General features: G+C 39.8%; 1 long non-coding RNA gene across 2 annotated transcripts in view; it reads left to right on the top strand.

Annotated features, from left to right (window-relative positions):
• Positions 1 to 710: 710 nt before the first annotated feature.
• The window catches only part of LOC141583638 (uncharacterized), a 29,070-nt gene continuing 6,814 nt past the window's right edge, over positions 711 to 22,966 (top strand). Inside the window, exons 1-3 of one of the 2 annotated variants that reach the window (XR_012516394.1) lie at positions 720 to 923; positions 8,636 to 8,765; positions 10,504 to 10,668. This is a non-coding gene — a long non-coding RNA (uncharacterized LOC141583638). Of the gene's footprint in view, positions 924 to 8,635; positions 8,766 to 10,503; positions 10,669 to 22,966 lie in introns of both variants that reach the window. The other variant, XR_012516395.1, reaches the window with a different exon arrangement.

Here is a 22,966-nt window from a genome sequence, read left to right as displayed (position 1 = left end):
TTTTGAGATGGAGTCTTTCTTGCTCTGTAACCCAGGTTGGAGTGCAATGACACGATACTGGCTCATTGCACCCTCCACCTCCCATGTTTAAGCGATTCTCCTGCTTCAGCCTCCCAAGCAGCTGGGATTACAGGTGCCCACCAGCACACGTGGCTAATTTTTTGTATTTTTAGTAGAGACGGGTTTCGCCATGTTGGCCAGGCTGGTCTGGAACTCTGACCTCAGAATATTTACCCGTCTAAGCCTTCGAAAGATGTGGGGTGACAGGCATGAGCCACCATGTCCTGCCTGCTATCAGTATATTTGCTTCGGTTAGGTATCTGTTCAGATATTTACCCAGTTTTAAAATCACGTATGTGTTTTGTCATTATCTTCTCGCATCTCTCTTTTCTTTTTGTTCTCTGCATACAGTTTTGCACAGTAGAATACTTAGTTTTATGAAGTCCATTATCAATATTTTCATGAATTGGCATTTGATGTTTTGTGTTACAAGTCAACACCAAACTCAACGTCATATAGATTTTCTTTTAGATTTTTCATAGTTTTGCATTTAAAATTACAGTCTCTGGACTATTTTGAGTAGGTTTTTGTTTTTCTTAATTTGTGTATATATTCATTTGATTCTACATGGCTTCCAAAGTCTTCCATCACCGTCTTTGGGAAGGAATGGCTACAGTGGGCTTCATTTTGGTTTGAATTTCTAAAATTATTACATTGAGTAAACTCAATATTGAATTTTATAGGTATTTCAGGACAGCCAGGCGGGGGTGCACGTCTGCTGAGAAACTGAGCAAGAGTATCTGTGCTGAGCTCTGGTGCCACCAGAGGGCGCACGAACCCACCCCTGACCAACTTCCCTCTGAGGTGCCCGAAGACTTCCTCGGGGCAGCACGACGGTGGTGTCAACTAAGTCTTGTTCATTGGTGAGTAAAAAGCTTCCTTTCCACGGCCTTGAGTGCAGAGAAGAGAGTCTTTAGAGTACTCAGCAAAGGAAGAAATTCATCTAGAAAAATGAAATCCCCAAATCCCATCATTACGACTACATCCTGATATCATTGTCAATATCCAGACACAGTGGCTGCTAAGATATGTTCTCACAGTGGCCTCTAATATAATAATCACACCGTGCCCTAACATTACTATGATATCCATACCGTACCCTAACACCAACATAATATCCACACCAATATAATATTCTAACGCTAATCTGACATCCACACTGTTGCTTCCAATGCTAATGTAATACTATCCGTATGGTTCCCTGATGTTAATGTAATATCTGCACTGTTCTACAACACCAATATAATATGTACACTATGCCCTAACACTAATATCCACACTGTGCAGTAAAACTAATGTGTCCACACAGCAGCCTCTAATACTAGTAAGTATAATAATATCTACTAAGTGGAGTTGGTTGACATTGAGGCTTTTATAAGGGTTCACAGCTTTGGATGAAGAGTAGCCTCTGTAGTGGATTTTGGTGACGTCTCTGCTTTTCTGGCATAGTATTGATATGGTTGTTTTAAAAAGTAATTTACTTTTTAATAATGTCATACTTCTAGGAAACTTCCAGTAGCAGTGCAAAATATAACCTGTTTCTTTTCTTAGAGTCCCCACCAGTTATTGCTGTGCCAGATTTACAACATCCCACAAAATACTCCGGTATATTTTATCCAAGGTGTGGAAACTCTCCTAGGTTACCACCGCATAACCCCTAGATCAAGAAATCAGCATGGTTCCTACATGATAATTCAGTTCACAAACTCATTTACCTTTTACCTCTTGCCCCGCTTGGGAGTAAAATATGTTTTTTCATTCTGATCCAGTTTTCCTGACACTGTTTCCAAGACTTTCCTGCATATTTATGATCTTGACACATTTAAAGAGCATACAAGTTTTTGTTTGAACACCTGTTTTCAGGTCTTTGGGGCATATAGCTAGCAATGGAATCACTGAGTCATACGGTAAATCTACTTGCAACCATTTGAAGAAACTTCAAATTAGTTCCCAGGGCTCATCCCTCACTTCTATCACATTCACAGAGAAGGCTTCCCTGATTATCTTATCCGCCACCAACACCGCACCCCTGCTCATGCTAGTGTGCATTACACCCACATCTGATTTTGCTTTCCTTTCCTTTCCTTTCATTTTCTTTCTTCTTTCCTTTCGTTTCCTTTCTCCTTTCCTTTCCTTTCCTTTTTCTGGTGTTTTATTTTATAAGAACACCTTATTTTATAAGGACACTAATCTCATCAGGCCAGGGCCCAACCCTATGACTTCATTTAACTTGACTGACTTCCTTAGAGACCCCATCTCTAAATACAGACACACTGTGGGGTTAGGACTTGGACATATGAATTTGTGGGAGATACCCACATTCTATCTGTAGCACATGAAAACTTTTCAGAAATGTTAAATCTTGGGATTTACCATGAAACTACTGTGTCAGAAACCCTAGGATTTGGTCTCAAATATCTCTTTCAATCAGGCTTTTCGGTGTGTCTGAGTTTGAGACCCAATAAGAGTCAATACAGGAAGTGGATGGAGGGGAGATGAAAGAAGTAGATTGTCAGCAGAACGTGGAGAACTTTGAGGCTCAAGAATGCAAAGGCTGCTCTTAGTCAGTGGGACGCCTAGAAGGAGAGGAGCTAAATCATTTCTTTTGCCATCTGTTTGTGGAAGGAAGGGGAGGAAAGAAAGGAGGAGAGAAGGAAAAAAGGACGGAATTAAGAGAAAGGGAAGAAAGAGAGGGAGGGAATAAGAAAGGGACAGAAGAAGGCCTTTTGGAAAACAGTTTCCCATTTCCGGTGTTTACATTCTAAATACAGTAATGGAGAAATGGATAAATATGATATATATTATGAAAATCTATAGCTCATTCCAGGGTCAAGCCAGCAAAGGAGAAAGGGGAATCAGGGTAACTTGTAGATCTGTGCAACCTCCCACTGACAAAAATGTGGACGCTCAGATAGGAAGCTGATGTGAGGCACACATTCAGTTTTATTTATTTGTGCTGATGTTAACAGGAGGACATGTAAGTGACTGTGTTTACTAAGATAGAGATATAGCTAAGAGAGCAGTCAGTTCTGAAACTACCTTCAGAAGGTGATTACTGAATCTTGTGGATTCTCTGCAAGTTTGAGGAAGGGCACACAGTGAGAGAGGATAAATAAGGTCACAGAGAAAGCGACTGTTTCAAGGAAAGCAAAGACCCAGAATGAGGGTGAAGATGAGGGCAGGGTAAATCGCAACGACATTTAACTTATTTTGCCAGTTAGCACCTCAAAAGGCATCCCGGTCTGAGCTCTGCAGAAGGGACGTGTTTGCAACTCATTGTGAGTCCTCTGGGTGAATCACTGACTGTGTCTATGAACAGGACCAACTGGCCAAAACTGTGAATTGTGATGACCACCACTGTTGTTAGGCTGAACCCTTGTTAAACAGGATGGTGGTTTTCAGTACCAGCTAAAAGAATTTTAAAATGTTGACCATTTATATTATTTAAGTAATGTGCTACCATTTATAGTCATTTATATGACATTAATATACCATTTATATCACATATGCCATTAAGTAAAATAAAGTCAACATTTATATTACTGAAGCAATGTGCTACAGAAACCCTAAAGGGGTTTCTGTAACATTAAATTGATGGCTCTCTAGTGCAGTCCAGAATCACCTGTAGGGCATGTTGGGCCACAGATTGCTGGTTTCCACTCAGAGTCTCTTATTCAGTAGGTCTGGGTGGGGTCTGAGAATCTGCATTTATAATAAGTTCTCAGACACAACTGATGCTGCTGGTTCGGGAACCACAATATGAGAACTATGGTTAAGCCTCACGCCACAGCATTCCTATAGCAAGAGCCACCTGTGCTAATTCAGGGTAACTTGTTGGCTGCAAACTGTAACCATAGGCAACTTCTTTAGCAATATAAACCTCTAGATAAAAGAAACACTCGACAGTCATAGTAGAAACATATATGGTCAATGAAATATCTTTTTTCCAAATGGGAACATGTGTCTTACAGCCTCAAAAGAATATTTTCACCTAGACTGCACTAAAGTAACAAGATCAATCTGAAACTAAAACTTAAAACGGCCTTTATGAACAGAAACACTTTGACACCTCAGGTAAAGGGCTACATATTTCCCTCTCTATTTTCATATCTTAGCTTTAAGATGAAATGACATTGTCATTTTACTTATAATAGGAGAACCTACGAATAGGAGAACTTAAATAACATTGTCATTTGACTTAAAACAGGACAACCTAGAAACTTGATTCCCGCTTATTAGTGCAAACCAAAGGGGTTACTTCCAAATATTTTCAGTTTAGTTTTTGTTCATGTGTAATATAAATGATTTAAAAGCCAGGTTTCGGGGAAAGCTGCCATAAATGTGTTTAATAGTTGCTGCCTCAGCATCCATTTTCAGACCTGACCTAAGTTGTCTGAAGCCCAGTCTCACTGTATCCCCTCCGATCTGGGTAACCCTCCCCCTCCCTGAGTGGTCGTGATGCGGCCCATCCCGCTGAGTCAGAACCCACCCATCACACAGCTGCTGGTCATGATAAAACCTAATGGTCGACACCAGAGCCCTGTAAATAAGCCCAGCTCCACGTGTTCTCTTAAATCAGCAAAGCCACACCCTCACGGGAAAGCCCGAGAAGAAAGCTTCAGGCCCTCCCTCTGCTCTCTGGTTCCTCACGGCCTTCAGACTGCCCCTCGTCCTCCAGACGCTCCCCGACCTTCTCCAGGATGTGTAAGTTAGAGATTTCTTCTGTTCCTGTGTTTTGGTGTTGCCTCCTCCTTGTGCCTTACCTGACTGACACCCCAGAGCCTGCCTTTCCTCCTGGCCAGGGCTCTCCTGGAGATGGGCTGGCTTCTGGCCTCCTTTAAAGAGAGACCTCAACCAAATTAGAGAGAAACCTAAATAAATAAATCACAACAGAAAGCTTGGTTTTTTACTTAAAATCCATATTTATAACATAAAATGTGTTTATGCTAGATTTAGAACACACTAGGCCTGTTCTAGCTCTAAATTGCACTGCTATCTTGTAGTATGCAGTTATTCTTCATTTTATTTTCCACTTGAAGTCATTGTATTTCCTCAGTTTATAAACACCTTGAATTCTTGAGCTGAAAAGACAGGGTAACTTGATAGGGCATCTCCCTTAGGAACCATAACCCCCAATGCAGAACAAATTAAATGTGCAAAACTGTGAGCACCATGTCCTATGTTATTAAAGATAGAATATAATGCTGAAAGGCAAGAAAGTCTTTATGAAGAAGTTTAAAGGAGTAGAAGAATGGACAGATGAACTGGAAATGGAAAGATCAGTTCTCCTTTCCTTTAGGAGTAAGCCCCTTTGGAAACTAGCTGGTAAATGTCAGTCCCTTTAGATGGCAAGGTTAGTGAATACTAAGAAAACACTAGGGTACAAGTGTTCATCACGCAAAGCACACCTGTAATATTTCATCTGGTCTCTCAGTGACCCTAGAAGAAACAAGAGATGTTTTCAGATGAGGAGATTGGGCTTCAGGGTGAAATTAGGAGACTGGTAAGACTCACAGAGAGAGTCAGTGGTGGAACGGAGTTCAGATCCACATTCTTCCAACTGCAAGCACAGGGCATTTTCCACTAATCAGTGCACTAACCCAAGAAATCTAATTTTTCCAAACATTTAAAATGATGCTATGGCCATCTGAGTAAAACCACTTTTGGCCTCTACTTCTGATTCCTCATTACCAGCCTACCATTGTTTATCTGATATGGGCAGCAGAATTAAGATGTAATGAAGTCTAACAGAACCCCTCATTACCTGTGTAGATACAGTAGTAACAGAGATGGTGATATCGTTTGAATGTTTGGGCCCTTCAAGTCTCATGTTGAAATGTGATCCCCAGTGTTGGAGGTAGGGCCTGCTGGGAGGGAGGTGTTGGCTCATCGGGCAGATCCTTCCTGAATGGCTTGGTTCCCTCCTCACAGTAATGGCTGAATTCCTGCTCTCTTCACTCACTGAGATCTGGTTGTTAAAGTGTGATACTGCCCCCGTCTCTCTCTTGCTTCCTCTCTCACTATGTTAGATGCCAGCTCCCCTTTGCCTTCTGCCATGGTTGTAAGCTCCCTGAGGTCTCACAAGAAGCAGATGCTGGTGCCATGCTTCTTGGACAGTCTGCACAACCATGAGTCTAATCACCCTTATTTCCCTATAAATTACCCAGCCTCAGGTATCCCTTTATTACAGCAATGCAAATTGGACTAATACAGATGAAGAGATAAAGTATTAATTTAGAAGATGTTTATATACATATATATATAAATATATATATATACATATACATATGCATATATATGTATATATGTATATATGTTTAACATTCTCACTGAGACTGGGAGGTGTTAGAGACACATAATTGAAAACGAAATCTCCCCCCAACCAAGAAAACTTCTCCACGAAGGTAGAAGAGAAAGAAATACTATTATTACACTTTAATTTCCGGGGTACATGTGCAGAACGTGCATTTTGTTACATAGGTATCCACACGTCTTGGTGCTTTGCTGCATCTGATCCTCCCATCAACTACACTAGGTATTTCTCGTGTTATCCCTTCCCAATCCCCCCACCCCTGCCTGTTCCTCCCCACCCCTCCCCCACCACCCACAAGCCCCAGTGTGTGATGTTCCCCTCCCTGTGTCCATGTGGTCTCATTGTTCACCATCCACTTATATTTTAGAAAAAAATATTATGTTTTAAGTTCTGCAATACATGTGGAGATCATGTAGGCTTGTTCAATAGGTATACACATGCCATGGTGGTTGTTACTTCATCCATTGCCCCGTCATCTACATTAGGTATTTCTCCTAATGCTATCCCTCCCCAATTCGCCCACACCCTGCTATTCCTCCCCTAGCCCCTCAGCCCCTGGGCCCCAGTGTGTGATGTTCCCCTACTTGTGTCTGTGTGTTCTCATTATTCAGCACCCACTTATGAGTGAGAACATGCAATGTTGGGTTTTCTGTTCTTGTGTCAGTTTGCTGAGAATGATGGTTTTCAGCTTCATCCATGTTCCAGCAAAGGACATGAAGTTATTTTTTATGGCTGCACAGTATTCCATGGTGTATGTGTGACATATTTTCCTTGTCCAGTCTATCTATGATGGGCATTTGGGTTAGTTCAGAGTCCTTGCTATGGTAAACAGTGCCACAATAAACATATGTGTACACGTGTCTTTATAATTGAAAGTGTTATAATCCCTTGGGTACATATCTAATAATGGGATTCCTGGGTCCAACAATATTTCTATTTCTAGATCCTGAAGGAATCACCACACTGTCTTCCACAATGGTTGAACAATTTACACTCTCAACAGCAGTGTAAAAGCATTCCTGTTTCTCCACATTGTCTCCAACATCTGTTGTCTCCAGATTTTTTAATGATTGCCATTCTAATTGGCATGAGATGGTACCTCAAAGTGGTTTTGATATGCATTTCTCTAGTTATCAGTGATGATGAGCTTTTTTTTTCATGTTTGTTGGCTGCATGAATGTCTTCTTTTGAAAAGTGTCTCTTCATCTCTGTCACAAAATTTTTTGCCCATTCTTTTGGTTGCCAGTTCACTCTAATGCTAATTTCTTTTGCTGTGCAGAAGTTCTTAAGTTTAGATCTCATTTGTCTGTTTTGGCTTCTGTTGCCATTGCTTTTGCTGTTTTAGTCATGAAGTCCTTGCCTATGCTTATGTCCAGAATGGTACTGCCTAGGTTTTTTACGGTGTTAGGTCTTATCTTTAAATCTTGAATCCATCCGGAGTTGATTTTTATATAAGGTGCAAGGAAGGGATCCAGTTTCAGCTTTCTGCATGTGGCTAGCCAGTTTTCCAACACCATTTGTTACCTAGGGTATCCTTTCCCCATGGCTTGTTTTTGTCAGGTTTGTCAAAGATCAGACAGTTGTAGCTGTGTGGTGTTACTTTCGAGGCCTCTGTTCTGTCCCGTATGGTCTACATTGGTACCAGTACCATGGTGTTTTTATTACTGTGGTCTTGTAGTACAGTTTGAAGTCAGGTAGTATGATGTCTCCATAATTGTGTGCTTAGGATTGTCTTGGCTATGTAGGTTCTCTTTTGGTTCCGTATAAAGCTTAAGGTGTTTGTTTTCCAATTCTGTGAAGAAAGTCATTGGTAGCTTATGGGGATAGCATTGAATATGTAAATTATTTTGGGCAGTATGGTCATTTTCACAATATCGATTCCTCCTGACCATGCGTATGAAATGTTTTTATATCTGTTTCTGTCCTCTCTTATTTTCTTAAGCAGTGGTTTGTCCTTCTTTTGGAAGAGGTCCTTCACATGTTTTGTTAGTTGTATTTCTAGGTATTTTATTCTCTTTGTAGCAACTGTGAATGGGAGGTCACTCATGATTTGGCTCTCTGTGTGTCTGTTGCTGATGTACAGGAATGCTCATAATTTTTGCACATTGTTTTTGTATCCTGAGACTTTGCTGAAGTTGCTTATCAACTTAAGGAGATTTGGGCTGAGACAATGGGGTCTTTTAAATATACAATCATGTCATCTGCAAATAGAGACAATTTGACTTCCTCTTTTTCTAATTGAATAACCTTTATTTCTTTTAGCATGAAACCAAAGTGAGATGCACTTCTCAGGAAATCAGCTCAGCAGTTGCAAAGACAGAAAAAAAAAAAGACCAACTCTCACCTTTTTATATAAAAAGCAGATACAACCTTTAACATACAAATTCTCAAGGTAAGCAATAACTTGTCCTCAAGGGGACTTTACAGTCCCATTTGTCACACACCTTTCATTTTAAACGTTCTTAGCAATTGGGGTAACCGTCTCTGTTAGACAATTGGCTTTTCCAAAGAAAAAAATAAACTTCTTATGTCTTTATAAAAGGAGGTTGTCTTGCAACTTGGAGTAAGATACCTGCGGAACATACCCTCCCAGCCTCCTACTGAACCTGAGAAATGGAGGTGTTATCTTCCTTGATAATTTTCAAAGTGATGATTCCCAGGCTTTCAGAACAGCATCTTTGGGTCTTAAAATTAATGAGACTAAGTTATCTTTTAAGACTATTTACATACATTTCAATATGACAAAGATGTACAAGCTTTCTAAAATAAACGCCCTAAGCAAAAGGTGCTTCTTTTCTTATTTTTAACATGGAGAATATATGAGTCAGTTAGTAATTATAGGCTTCTAACAAAATACTACAGATTGGGTAAGTTAAACAACAGATATTTATTTCCTCACTGTTCTTGAGGCCGAAAGTCTAAGACGAAGGTGCCAGTGGGGTTGGCTTTTGGTGAGACTGCTCTTCCTATCTTGGAGACAGTTACCTTTTCACTCCCTCCCATGTGGCCTTTTCCCCATGCACAGGGAGAGAGATCTCTTGTGTCTCTTTCTCCTCTTAGAAGAACACCAGTCTTATCACACTGAAGCCCAATCCTTGTCATCTCATCTAACCTTAATTAACTCTTTAAAGGCCCTCTCTTCCAATAAAGTCACACTGGAGGGTAGGACTTCCACATGCAAATTTAGTGTGGGGCACAATTCAGTCCTTTACATAGAGTCGAGCTTCTTATTTTTAGTTGGCCTTTGTCCTTATGGGAATAACAAGCCAGGCTGAGTCCTTCTCATCATGGGGCATGTATTGGAAGAAGAGATGATGAAAAGCAAGTACATTTATCACTTGCAAGTAATAATCAAGGAAAGAAACAGTGATGAGTGAAGGCCCTTGGCTCAAGGATGAGAAGATACCTGTGAGCTCCTGGTTAGCCAGGTAGTAAATCAAGCATTCCTGATGATTTGGGAAGAATGGAGCTAGAAAAACCAATTCAGGAAAGCAGAATCATCTAGATAGTCAGTGATATAACTAAGTCGTATGTACTATTTAGGCCATCGATCAATAATTTATCAACATTCCACTTACATATTAGCTCATTTGTTTATGCACTTAACATTTAATCACCCCTAGATTCATTGTACACATCAGTATGGCTGAAAACTACCCAGATAATTTTTTCCTTCCTGCAATCACTTACTACCACTGTAGATTTTATGAAACTATTAATCAGGTTTGAACTTAGATTTCAATTTCAAGCTGTTGTCATGTTGATTTTACACAAAGAATTATGAGGTGACATGTCAGAATTCTCTTCCTACCAGTACAGTTCACAAAACCCATGAAACATTTATATGGCTTGAAGCATCATATGTGCTCAGTTTATGGTGAGAAAACAGTTATCTGCATTTCTTCCCAGTTTTAAAAAAAACAACCATCAACTAATTGAAAAAGCATAACTCACTCAAAATAACTGAAAGATGGTCTAAATAAATTTACAAGATTATGTAGTCTGATAACATCCACAGATAGATAGTAAACTTACATCGAAGGAGTTTGGGATGAGTCTTCACTCATGAAGTACTGAGTTTCAGAACTCAGTACTTCCCTATTCTCAATGTATGGCCATTCTGTTGGTAGGGTGGATTTTCATCACTGGAAGCAGATGTTACACTGCTCCTCCCGTCAGGCAATCTGGCTTAGAGGAAGGCAAGTGAAGGCCAGATGAGACTGAGCCTGCACCCAGCTCCCCATGCCCATCCAACCCTCTGATTCTCTACCCTGCGCATCTTGAAGTCAAGTTAGGTATGTTTTAATGACTGTCATAGTTTAAAGAGATGAAAGCGATGATGATTCATTGTGCATTTGTTAAACCAAGTTTCAGACATGATTAACGTGGGCCCTGGACACCAAGCATGGGTGAATTATTTTAGTCTCAGGAAGACAGGTTTTGTAATGTATTTTGTATTAGGCAGAATGAGAAAGTAGAGAGATTGGAGAGTCCTAGATAAGCTCATAGAGAATGGGTAGGACCCCACTGGCACCTTCTCACCCTTCTCCTGACCAGCAGACTGCTGGTTAATCACGGCTTTGTTCTCGCCTAGCTTCCTACGTGGTTCATCAGTGGCAGTGAGGCACAATGCATTATCTGCTGAAACACAAAGAAAATGCTGATGCATTTCACATTTATTTCCTCAAGTCAATTGAACTTTCCCCTAAAATACGGTCACATTATTAATTACTTTAAATCTTGTCTTTGCCACATATTATGTGTAACATTGAGTAAGCAATTTAACTTTTCTACGTCTCATTCCCTCATCTGTAAAATGAGGTTGACAATAGTGTCCCCTGAGGGTGGTTGGTGAGAATATTAAATAAATCAATATATGTAAACCTCTTAGAACCATGCCTAGTGCATAACAAATACTTCATAGAAAGATTCTTTGTTATTTTATTTTATTTTCCACAAGTTATTGGGGTGTGCAGGTGGTATTTGGTTACATGAGTAAATTCTTTAGTAATGTGTGAGATCCTAGTGCACCCATCGCCTGAGCAGTATACACGGCATTGTATTTGTTGCTTTTGTCCCTTGTGCCTCCCCCCCTCCACCAAGTCATCGAAGTCCACTGTGTCATTCTTAAGCCTTTGTGTTCTCATAGCTTAGTTCCCGCATATCAGTGAGAACATACAATATTTGGTTTTCCATTCTCGAGTGGCTTCACTTAGAATAAGTCACCAATCTCATCTAGGTTATGGCAAATGCTGCTAATTTATTCCTTTTTTGGCTGAGTAGTATTCCATCATGTATATGTATGCCAGTTTCTTTATCCACTCATATATTGATGGGTATTTGGGTTGGTCCCATGATTTTGCAGTTGTGAATTGTGTTGCTATAAACATGCATGTGCAAGTATCTTTTCTCAAATAATGACTTTTTTTCTGAGTAGATATCCAGTAGTGGTATTGCTTGATCAAATGGTAATTCTACTTTTAGTTCTTTAAGGAACTCCGCCCTGTTTTCCGTAGTGGCCGTACTAGTTTATATTTCTTCTAGCAGTGTAGAAGTGTTCCCTAATTGCCACAACCATGCCAACATCTACTGTTGTTGTTGTTGTTTTTACATTCTTTGATTATGACCATTCTTGCAGGAGTAAGGTGGTATTGCATTGTTGTTTTGATTTACATTTCCCACATCATTAGTGATGTTGAGCATTTATTAAATTATTTGCTAGCCATTTGTATGTCTTCTTTGGAGAATTGTCTATTCATGTCTTAGCCCACTTTTGGATGGGGTTGATTGATTTTTTCTTACTGATTTGTTTGAGTTTGTTGTAGATTCTGGATATGAGTCCTTTGTCAGAAGTATATATTGTGAACATTTTCTCTCACTCTGTGAGTTAACTGTTTATTCTGCTGACTGTTATTTTTGCCATGCAAAAGCTCTTTAGTTATCTCTCAGCTATTTATCTTTGTTTATATTGCAATTGCTTTTGGGTTTTTAGTCATAAAATCTTTGCCTAAGCCAATGCCTAAAAGGGTTCTTCCAGTGTTATCTTCTGGAATTTTTATAGTTTCAGGTTTTAGGTTTAAGTCTTTAATCTGTCCTGAGTTGATTTTTGTATAAGGTGAGAGATGAGGATTCAGCTTTATTGTCCTACATGTGGCTGGCCAGTTATCTCAGCACCATTTGTTGAAAAGGGTGTCCTTTCTCCACTTGATGTTTTTGCTTGCTTTACTGAAGATCAGTTGGCTGTAAGTATTTGGTTTTATTTCTGGATTTTCTATTCTGTTCCCATTGATCTATGTGCCTGTTTTTATACCAGTACCATGCTGTTTTGGTGACCATGGCCTTATAGTTTGAAATCAGGAAGTGTGATGCTCCAGATTTGTTCCTTTTACTTAGTCGTGCTTTGGCTATGTTGGCTCTTGTTTGTTTCCATATGAATTTTAGAACTGCTTTTCTTGAACTCCCGACCTCAGGTGATCCACCCGCCTTGGCCTCCAAAATGCTCGGATTACAGGCATGAGCCACCACGCCCGTCCTTAGAACTATTTTTCTAACTCTGTGAAGAATGATGGTAAAATTTTGATGGGAATTGCATCGTGTTTATACATTGCATGTATTTGTACATTGCAGTATGCTCATTTTTACAATATTGATTCTACCCATCCAGGGCCATGTGATGTGTTTTCATTTCTTTGTGTCATCTATGTTTTCTTTCATCCGTGTTATGTAGTTTTCCTACTAGAGGTCTGTCCACCCTTTTGTTAGATATATTCCTAAGTATTTTTTTTTTTCTTTTTTTTTTCTTTTTTGGCGGCAATGGTGAAAGGGTTTGAGTTCTTGATTTGGTTCTCCATTTTGTCACTGTTGGTGTATAGAAGAGCTGATTTGTGTACATTAATCTCGTATTGGGAAATCTGCTAAATTATTTTATCAGTTCTGTGAGCTTTCTTGGGGAGTCCTTTGGGTTTTCAAGGTAGATGATCATATTGTTAGCAAACAGAGACAGTTTGACTTCCTCTTTATCTGTTTGGATGCCCTTTATTTCTTTCACTTGTCTGATTGCCCTGGCTAGGATTTCCAGTACTATGTGGAAGAGGAATGGTGAGAGTGGCCATCCGTGTCTTGTTTCCATTCTCAGGAGGAATGCTTTCAACTTTTCCCCATTCAGTATTCTGTTGGCTGTGGGTATGGCATAGATGGCCTTTATTACATTAAGGTATGTCCCTTGTGTACCGATTTTGCTGAAGGTTTTAATCAGAAAATGATGCTGGATTTTGTTAAATGCTTTTTCTGCATCTATTGAGATGATCATGTAATATTTGTCTTTAATTCTGTTAATGTGGTACAGCACATTTATTGACATGCTTATGTTACCCCATTCCTGCATCCCTGGTATGAGTCACTTGATCATGGTAGATTATCTGTTTGATATGTTGTTTGATTTGCTTAGCAAGTATTTTATTAAGAATTTTAGCATGTATCTTTATCAAGGACATTGCTCTGTAGTTTTCTTTTTAGTTGTCTCCTTTCCTGGCTTTGATGCTGGCTTCATAGAACGGATTAAGGAGGGTTCCTTCTTTCTCTGTCTTGTGGAATAGTGTCAAAAGGATTGCTGCCAATTCTTCTTTGAATATCTGGTAGGATTCTGTGGTGATTCCATCTGCTTCTGAACTTTTTATTGTTGGTAATTTTTAATTTACCATTTCAGTCTTGCTACTTGTTATTAGTTTGTTTGGGGCATCTAATTCTTTCTGATTGAAGCTAAGAGGGCTGTATTTTTCCAGGAATTCATCCATCTCTTCTAGCTTTTCTAGTTTATTTCTGTCAAGGTGTTCGTAATAGCCTTGAGTGATCTTTAGTATTTCAGTGGTGTGAGTTGTGATATCTTCCATTGTGCTTCTCAGTGAGGTTATTGGGATGTTTCTCTCTTCTCTTGGGTAATTCTGCTAATGGTCTACCAGCTTTATTTATCTTTTCAAAGAACCAGCTTTTTGTTTCATTTATCTTTTGTATTTTTGTTCGTTTGTTTCTATTACATTTAGTCTGGTGTTGGCTATTTCCTTTCTTCTGGGTTTGGGTTTGGGTTTGGTTTATGTTTTTCCTCTCATTCCTTGAGGCACGACCTTAGATTGTCTGTTTGTGCTCTTTCAGACTTTTTGACGTAGGTGTTAAGGGCTATGCAGTTTTCTCTTAGCACCTCCTTAGTTGTAGCTCAGAGGTTTTGATAGGTTGTGTAATTTAAATATGTCATTGAGTTTGACAAATTTTTACATTTCTATCTCAATTTGCTTTGGGACCCAGTGCTCTTTCAGGAGCAGGTTATTTAATTTCCATGTATTTGTGTGGTGTTGAAGGTTCCTCTTTGAGTTTATTTCCAGTTTGATTCCACTGTTGGTATGATAGAGTGCTTGATATAATTTCAGTTGTCTGAAACTTCCTGAGGGTCGTTTTATGGCCTATCATATGGTCTATACTGGAGAAAGTTCCATGTATTGTTGAACAGAATGTGTATTCTGTGGTTGTTGGATGAAGCGTTCTGTATATATCTGTTAAGTCTATTTATTCCAAGGTATAGTTTAAATCCATTGTATCTTTCTTGACTTTCTGTCTTGATGACCTGTCTAGTGCTGTCAGTGGAGTATTGAAGTCCCCCGCTCTTATGGTGTTGCTGTCTACCTTATTTCTTAGGACCGTTCGTAATTGTTTTATAAATTTGGGAACTCCAGTGTTAGCCGCATATATGTTTAGGATCGTGGTATTTTCCTGTTGGACAAGGCCTTTTACCATTATGTACTATCTCTCTTTGTCTGTTTTAACTGCTGTTGCTTTAAAATTTGTTTTGTCTGATCTAAGAACAATTATCCCTGCTCAGTTTGGTGTCCTTTTGTATGAAATGCCTTTTTCCAGCCTTTTACTTTAAGTTTCTGTGAGTCCTCATGTGTCAGGCAAGACTCCTGAAGGCAGCAGATGGTTGGTTGGTGAGTTCTTACCCATTTTGCAGTTCCGCATCTTTTAAGTGGAGCATTTGGGCCATTTACATTCGATGTTAGTATTGAAATGTGAGGTATCATTGCAGTCATCATGCTCTTTGTTGCCTGCATAGTCTGTGTTGTTTTGTTTTCGCTTTTTACCTTGTAATTTTGTTTTATTGGTTTTGTGTGATTTATGCGTTAAAGAGATTCTGTTTGCGTGTGATTCCAGGATTTTGTTTCAAGATTTAGAGCTCCTTTTATAGCGGTTCTTGTAGTGGTGGTTTGGTAATGGTCAATTCTGTCAGTGTGTGTTTGTCTGAAAATGACTGTATCTTTCCTTCTTAAATAATGCTTAGTTTCACTGGATGCAAAATTCTTGGCCGCTAACTGTTTTGTTTGAGGAGGCTGAAGATAGGACACCAATCCCTTCTAGCTTGTAGGGTTTATGCAGGTAAATCTGCTTTTAATCGGGTGACTTTGGTTTTACAGGTTACCTGGTGCTTCTGTCTCACAGCTCTTAAGAGTCTTTCTTTCCTCTTAACTTTGGATAATTTGATGGCAATATGCCTAGGCAAAGACCTTTCTGTGATGAATTTCCCATGTCTTCTTCATGCTTCTTGTATTTACATGCCTAGGTCTCTATCTGGGCCAGGGAAGTTTTCCTCAGTTATTTCCCTAAATATGCTTTCCAAACTTTTAGAATTTTCTTCTTTCTCAGGAATACCAATTATTCTTAGGTTTAGTCATTTAACATAATCCCATAATTTGTGGAGGCTTTGTTCATAATTTCTTATTCTTTTTTCTTTGTCTTTGTTGGGTTGGGTTAATTCAAAGTCCTTATCTTTGAGCTCTGAATTTCTCTCTTCCACTTGTTCAATTCTATGGCTGAGACTTTCCAGAGCATTTTACATTTCTAAAAGTATGAACAAATTTTCCTGAATTTTGGATTTTTTTTTTTCTTGAAGCTGTCTGTTTCCTTTAATATTTCTCCATTCACTTCTAGTATCATTTTTTGGATTTTTTTTCCCACCCCCACAGGGCTTTGCCTTTCTCTGGACCCTCCCTGAGTAGCTTAACTAACCTCCTGAATTCTTTTTCAGGGGAATCAGGGATGTCTTCTTGGGTTGAATCCATTGCTGGTGAACTAGTGTGATTTTTGTGGGGTGTTGACACGCCTTGTTTTGCCATATTACCAGGGTTGGTTTTCTGGTTCTTTCTCATTGGGCTAGGCTGTGTTAGAGGCAAAGTCTAGGGCTGAAGGCTGTTCTGATATTTTTTGTCCCATGGGGTGTTCCCGTGGTGTAGTGTTCTCCCTGTTCTCCTGTGGATGTGGCTTCCTGTGAGCTGACTGCAGTGATTGTTGTCTCTTCTGGATCCAGCCACCCAGTGAGTCTATCTGGTTCTGGGCTGGTACTGGGGATCGTTTGCACAGAGTCCTGTGATGTGAACCATCTATGGATCTCTCAGTTGTGGATACCAGTGCCTGTTCTGGAGGAGGTGGTGTAGGGTGCAGCAAACCCATGAGGGTTCTTAACTTTGTTGATTGAGAGGTCTATGTTTGTGCTGATTGGCCTCCTGCCAGGAGGTGGCACATCCCAGAAAGCATCAGCTGTGGTATTGTGGAGAGAAACCATTGGTGGGTTTCTCTCCCAAGATTATATGCCCTTTGTCTTTCCCTACCAGGGTAGGTAGGGAAGGACCGTCATGTAGGGCAGGGCCAGGTGTGTGTGAGTTCAGACTCTCCTTGGGCAGGTCTTGCTGTGGTTGCTGTGGTGGGTGGGGATGAGACTCCCAGGTCACTGGCATTGTGTACCTAGGATTATGGCTGCCTCTGCTGGATCTTGCAGGTTGTCAGGGAAGTGGGGGAAAGCTGGCAGTCACAGGCCTCACCCAGCTCCCAGGAAACCTGAAGGGCCAGTCTCACTCCCACGATGCCCCCTGCAGCATCCCTGAGTCTGTTTCCAGGTGAATGACGAATCAGGCTCGGAAACTTGCCGGAGGGTTTCCTTCTTTCAGCTTCAGCTTCTCCATTGGGGACGTTTTCCACTTCCACAGCTGGGTCTCTCATAGTATTTGGGGTGTCTCTGGGGTCCTGAGGAAAGAGTCTGTTTCCTTCAGAGGGTCTGTCAGTCATCTCAGTATTGCTGGTTTGTTCTTGGAGTCAATCTGGAGCAAAAATTCACAGTGGAAGCCTCCACATGCTGCTCTGACTGGAGCTGCCACCTACTCCTGCCTCTCGTCTGCCTTGATCCATAAGTAGATTCCTAATTATGGAATTTGTGATTATTTTAAGTTATTTAAGGCAATTGTGTTCAGATCTTATTTTGCCACTAAAACTGCCTTGGAAATACGTTCTCTGCCACTCATGCTAACAGTGGTTATAGTGACACAATGGCATAACAGTTTCTCCAGAAATAATTCAGAATTCTCGGACAGTTTTTATTTGTGTCATTCTTTGGTTTATTTGGACAGATTCCGTTTTCCCGTGAATTACATTTGATCTTGTACAGAAATGTAACCAAATAATTGGAAAGTAATTTTCTATTCATTATACTAGTTATTTAATCTCTTAAATGATTATATAAAATAAATTTCTTCAGAGCATAAGAAATAGTGCATATAAAAATGCCTTTAAGAACTTGAAAAAAAATGTTTTCCAGAGGAGTTTTGGTTGTCTGCTTTAGCTTGGTTTGTTTTTACTAAGCTCATCGGTAATTTCTGTCCAACACCCAGCATGACAGAGTCTAGTTGAGTTGGACAGGGTTTGTGTACTGAGTCTGAAGGTTAAAATCAAAAATACATGTTGACTTCCATCTCAGAGGAGGTTATATGAACCACAAAGTTGTATGTTTTTCATGGCGTATAATATGCTTGTCCCAAGTGTGGGTATTCTTTCTACCAAAAGCACTACATTAAAAAGGATCATTTCTATATCCCATGCCAAACATGCCTCCCTGTGAATTTTAGATGACTCATTTCCCACAAGGGAGGTGGCTATGGAGGCCAGCTTTGTTGTTTTTAGTTTCATGGGATTTTCTTCCAGGAACTGGAATGTAAAGAGTATGGCCATGATGCAAACTTAAATGACGATAAGTCCCAGGCTTGCTTTGAGGAGTTACCACTGATATGCATATGCACACACCCACGTGCAACAAAAACTTCAGAGGCCGAATGACAGCACCAGCAGCTTTATGTATGACCCTGATTGGAGGCACTGCACAGGTGTGAGAACTGGGGATATTGTTTGGATGTTTTGTCTTTTCTGACTCTCATGATGACACGTGATTCACCCAGTGTTGGAGGTGGGGTCTGGCGGGAGGTGTTTGTGTTATGGGAGCAGATCTCTCGTGAATGACTTGATGCCCTCCCCAGGGAAATGAGTGATTTATTGCTCTATTAGTTTAGCTGGTTAAGAGTCTGGGACCTCCCTCTTCTCTTGCAATGTGAAACACCAGCTTCCCCTTTGCCTTCCACCACGAGTAAAAGCTCCCAGAGGTCTGACCACTAGTTGAGCAGGTGGTGGTGCCATGCTTGTATTGCCCGCAGAACTGTGAGCCAAAGAAACCTCTTTTCTGAATAAGTTACCCAGTCTCAGATATTCCTTTACAGCAATACAAAATGGACTAACACAACTGGGAAGTCCCATCCTTGGGAAGAGCTGTCCCTAATCTTTTTGACAACAGAGACTGGTTTCCGTCTTGGGCAGCTTTACCCCAAAACCAGTTGGGATGGTTTTTGGATGAAACTGATCCACTTCAGATCATCAGGCAATAGTTAGATTCTCATATGGAGTGCACAAGCTAGATCCCTCACATGTGCAGTTGACGACAGAGTTTACGCTCCTGTCAGAATCTAATGCTGGCTGATGTAACAGGAGGCAGGTCTCAGGTGGTAATGCTCACTTGCCTGCCACTGACCTCCTGCTGTACAGCCCAGTTCCTAGCAGGCCGCAGACCAGTCTCAGTCCACGGCCTGGGGAGTTAGGAACCCCTGCTCAGGAAGGTCAGAGCCAAAGACAATTGTAGTGCCAGCAAAGAATTCTACCAGGTGCATCAGGAGATGGCTTAACACCTTTGGAATCCAGGGTCCTCTGGTAGAAGGACATTCTACCGAACCTGCAGGCCAACGTTTCTGTGCATGTAAGGGGCTTATTTTAGGTAGCCCAGGGGTTGTGGTCCTCCACTTATGAACCCCAAATATGTCTGGGGTAACATATGGAAGGAGAGGGAAGATTGTTGGGCATGGAGAATTGCCTCTGAGATGCTACAGAAGAGGCAAGAGAGTCACCCCTGTGTAACACATAAAAATTACGATAAAGAATTGAATTTTGATCTTTTTCATGGACTGGTAATCTACACGACACATACTAAGAATGTAAAATATTTGAGTAAATTAATTAGTAAATACTGTATTCACATAATGTAAGAGATGAGGAGACTACTAACATTAATGATAATTTCAGGCGTTAAAAAGCAAGTATGTACGTATTTTATTCTGAGGGTCTAAAAATACATTATGTCCAGCTAATAATGTAAAAAATTTTCCAGTTCTACCTAATTTTGATGGAGGACAATAATGACTTTTTTTTTTCCAAAATTGAGGCATTAAATGTGTTCCAGAAATACGGACTTTGTCTTAATATTTTACCAATGATATAATCGTTTGGGCTACCTAATGAAAGACTATGATGCCTTTTTTTTTTTTTTTTAGATGTTTACATAATAGAAGGGAGTCTAGCTTTTAGACAGGGCAAAATTGTCCATGAATATTTTGTAAGACTCCTAGAATGAGTGGAAGATTTTAACCTCTAAGGTCCTTTTGTAATTCTAAAATTCTATGATATTGAAGTGGGATTTAAAAGTTGAGTGAAAAGCTGTTCATGTACAGGGAGAGTTCGATGCTCTCCAGAGGCACATCCAGGCGCAGCACATATGATTTGGGTGGATTAAAGTTCTGTTGAATCAACCTGAGGGAAGCAACACTAGTAAGGGTTGAAGTTTTCTCAAAAGAATTCAATCGATATTGATTTAGTTCAAGCACCGTAAAATTTAAGTTGTAAAAACTGAGTCAATTTCTATTAATTTGATGTCATAACTTTTACTGAGCATTCTAAATTTTCTATCTTTTTAAAAGAAAACCTGGGCTCTTTCCATGTCAGAAAATAGTTTAAGCAAAAAGATTGAGCTCTGAGTGTTTATATGAAAATATTCATGCACTTGTTGTCTAGCCGGCACTCAGGAAATGTTAGCTGTATTGTACTGAGGCACAAACATGTATTTGACAAGAGTTTGCTTTCCTTCAGTCACTGCAGGAGTATTTGTTTTGTTTATTTCTCTACCCTGGAAACCTGGTACTCAACAAGTATTAAACGGAAAATCGGCAATTGTGCTGTGGTAAAATAATAATAATAGAGTAAAATACTATTCTAATCATATTCTACTTTCCCCACCAAATTTCCCATAATAATCATACATTTCAGTAATAGCTCACTTTACTTTAGCAAATATGTTCATATTCATGACAGCATCTGGTCGCACCTATATAGGTAGATAAGTATTCTCATTCTCATCTTATGAATGGCGGAAAAACAGAGGTTCAGGGAGATTAAATAATCCCATTAGTGACTAGGATACACATCCCTACTTCAAGATTCCCTGCTGAGGACATTTCTAATAAACATGAGGGTTTATGCCAGCTTCAGAGTACAGATCAAGAAAAGAGAAAGGCTGAACAATTTCTTCTCCATTTGATGACATTTTGCTTGCTTTTGCTTTGACTTTGTGTCTTCTATAAACCTGCAGTGTAATCTCTATTTCTTCAGTACCTACTTGCAATCATTGTTACATTTTTATGTTATTTGTGAATAAAAATGGTAAGAACTATTTCTTTCACTCCAGTAAGACTATCCAACTTTCTAAATGTAAGATATTTCCAAAGACACTTGTTCATGATGGATCTAGGGCAGGGGGAGGAGAGTCAAGAAAGCGATTGTTCCTATAGTAGTAAAATGTTCCAACGAATGGAAAGACATCGTTGTCTACGTGGTTTTTGAAATTTCCTTTAAGAAGCTTGCTTCAGTGGTTAGCTGTGCAGTGAAAAATTCTTCCCCACGTATAAACAAATTTTCTCTCAGTCTGTGTGAAGCCTATTACATCACATATTTCTGGTCTGTATGGAAACGAAGGACATCTGCTTCTTTGCTTCTTGAGTAGTACTTAGAACATTAAAAAATTGCATTCTCCTCACTCGTCTTTCCTCCGACCTCTTCCGAAGAATTGCACTACAACTTGAAGAGAGTAGTCATTACCTAGGCCACTGAAATTAAAGACATTAGGAAGATTAACCTCTTCTCTTGCTTTTGTAGTAATTGTTTTAAGTACTTTGTTTTTTTTAGGAAGAATTTTTTTAGGTCTAAAATAGCAAGTATATGACCATTTATTAACCTCTTATTCAACCAGGTGATTTGGAACAAAGAGAACAATGGACACCATTCTTCCTCCAGAATAGTTTATGATCTAATTTGGCAGGGCACAATAAACAAGTGTGGTACAGTGAGAGAGTCATTTCATGGTAATACATATTTGTGTGAGAACGTGGCAGGTCCGGGACTGTTTCTTGATCTTATCTAAGTGAGACCTCTCTCAATTCTGCAAGAATAGTATTGTCATCTAGGGAACACTGTGAGGAAAAGGTGTATCTAGGGAGGGATTTTAACGGAGGCATATGATTTAGGAATTAGAGGATTTTTCCATGAACATCAAAAGGTGTCACCAAAGGCAAAGACGTATGAATGAGCAAGCTGTATTCAGAGTGTAGGGAAGTGGGCCACATAAGCTGGAGTCGAAGGTCCAATTTGAGAACAAGATGAACTCAGCTAGCTTATGTTAGATTATAGGGGGCCTTTGAGATTCCTTTGCCCCTGTGGTACTGTCCTATTGCTAAATGCACAATAATTTTCAGATTTTAATGTTCCCTGTAACTCACTTTTTTGTACCTGATTTTTCAGATATTTATCAATCAATAACATGTCTGAATTATGTGCCAAATCAGTGTTTGGTTTCTATCTTTTCTATACAAATTGTGTTTTACCTTTGAAAACAAGTCTTTTTTGCTCTGCGTTGATCCCTATTTTATTTATTTATTAATTTTATTGTACTTTAAGTTCTGGGATACACGTACAGATCTTGCAGGATTGTTGTAAAGGTGCACACGTGCCATGGTGGTTTGCTGCCCCCATCCCCCCATCACCCACATCTGGCATTTCTCCCAATGTTATGCCTACCCAGCCTCCCCACTCCCTGCTGTCCCTCCCCTAACTCTGCACCCCCCAACAGAACCCAGTGTGTGATGTTCCCCTCCTGTGCCCATGTGTGCTTATTGTTCATCACTCACCTGTGAGTGAGAACATGGGGTGTTTGGTTTTCTGTTCTTGTGTCAGTTTGCTGAGAATGATGGTTTCCAGATTCATCCATGAACATATGTGTGCATGGGTATTTATAATAGAATGATTTATAATCCTTTGGGCATATACTCAATAATGGGATTGCTGGGTCAAAATGAATTTCGATTTCTAGATCCTTAAGGAATCGCCATACTGTTTTCTACAATGGTTGAACGAATTTAC

This window comes from Saimiri boliviensis, chromosome 2 (genome assembly GCF_048565385.1).
Source record: "Saimiri boliviensis isolate mSaiBol1 chromosome 2, mSaiBol1.pri, whole genome shotgun sequence".
In the NCBI taxonomy this organism is placed as follows: domain Eukaryota; kingdom Metazoa; phylum Chordata; class Mammalia; order Primates; family Cebidae; genus Saimiri; species Saimiri boliviensis.
This window is presented reverse-complemented; position numbering and strand designations above follow the sequence as displayed.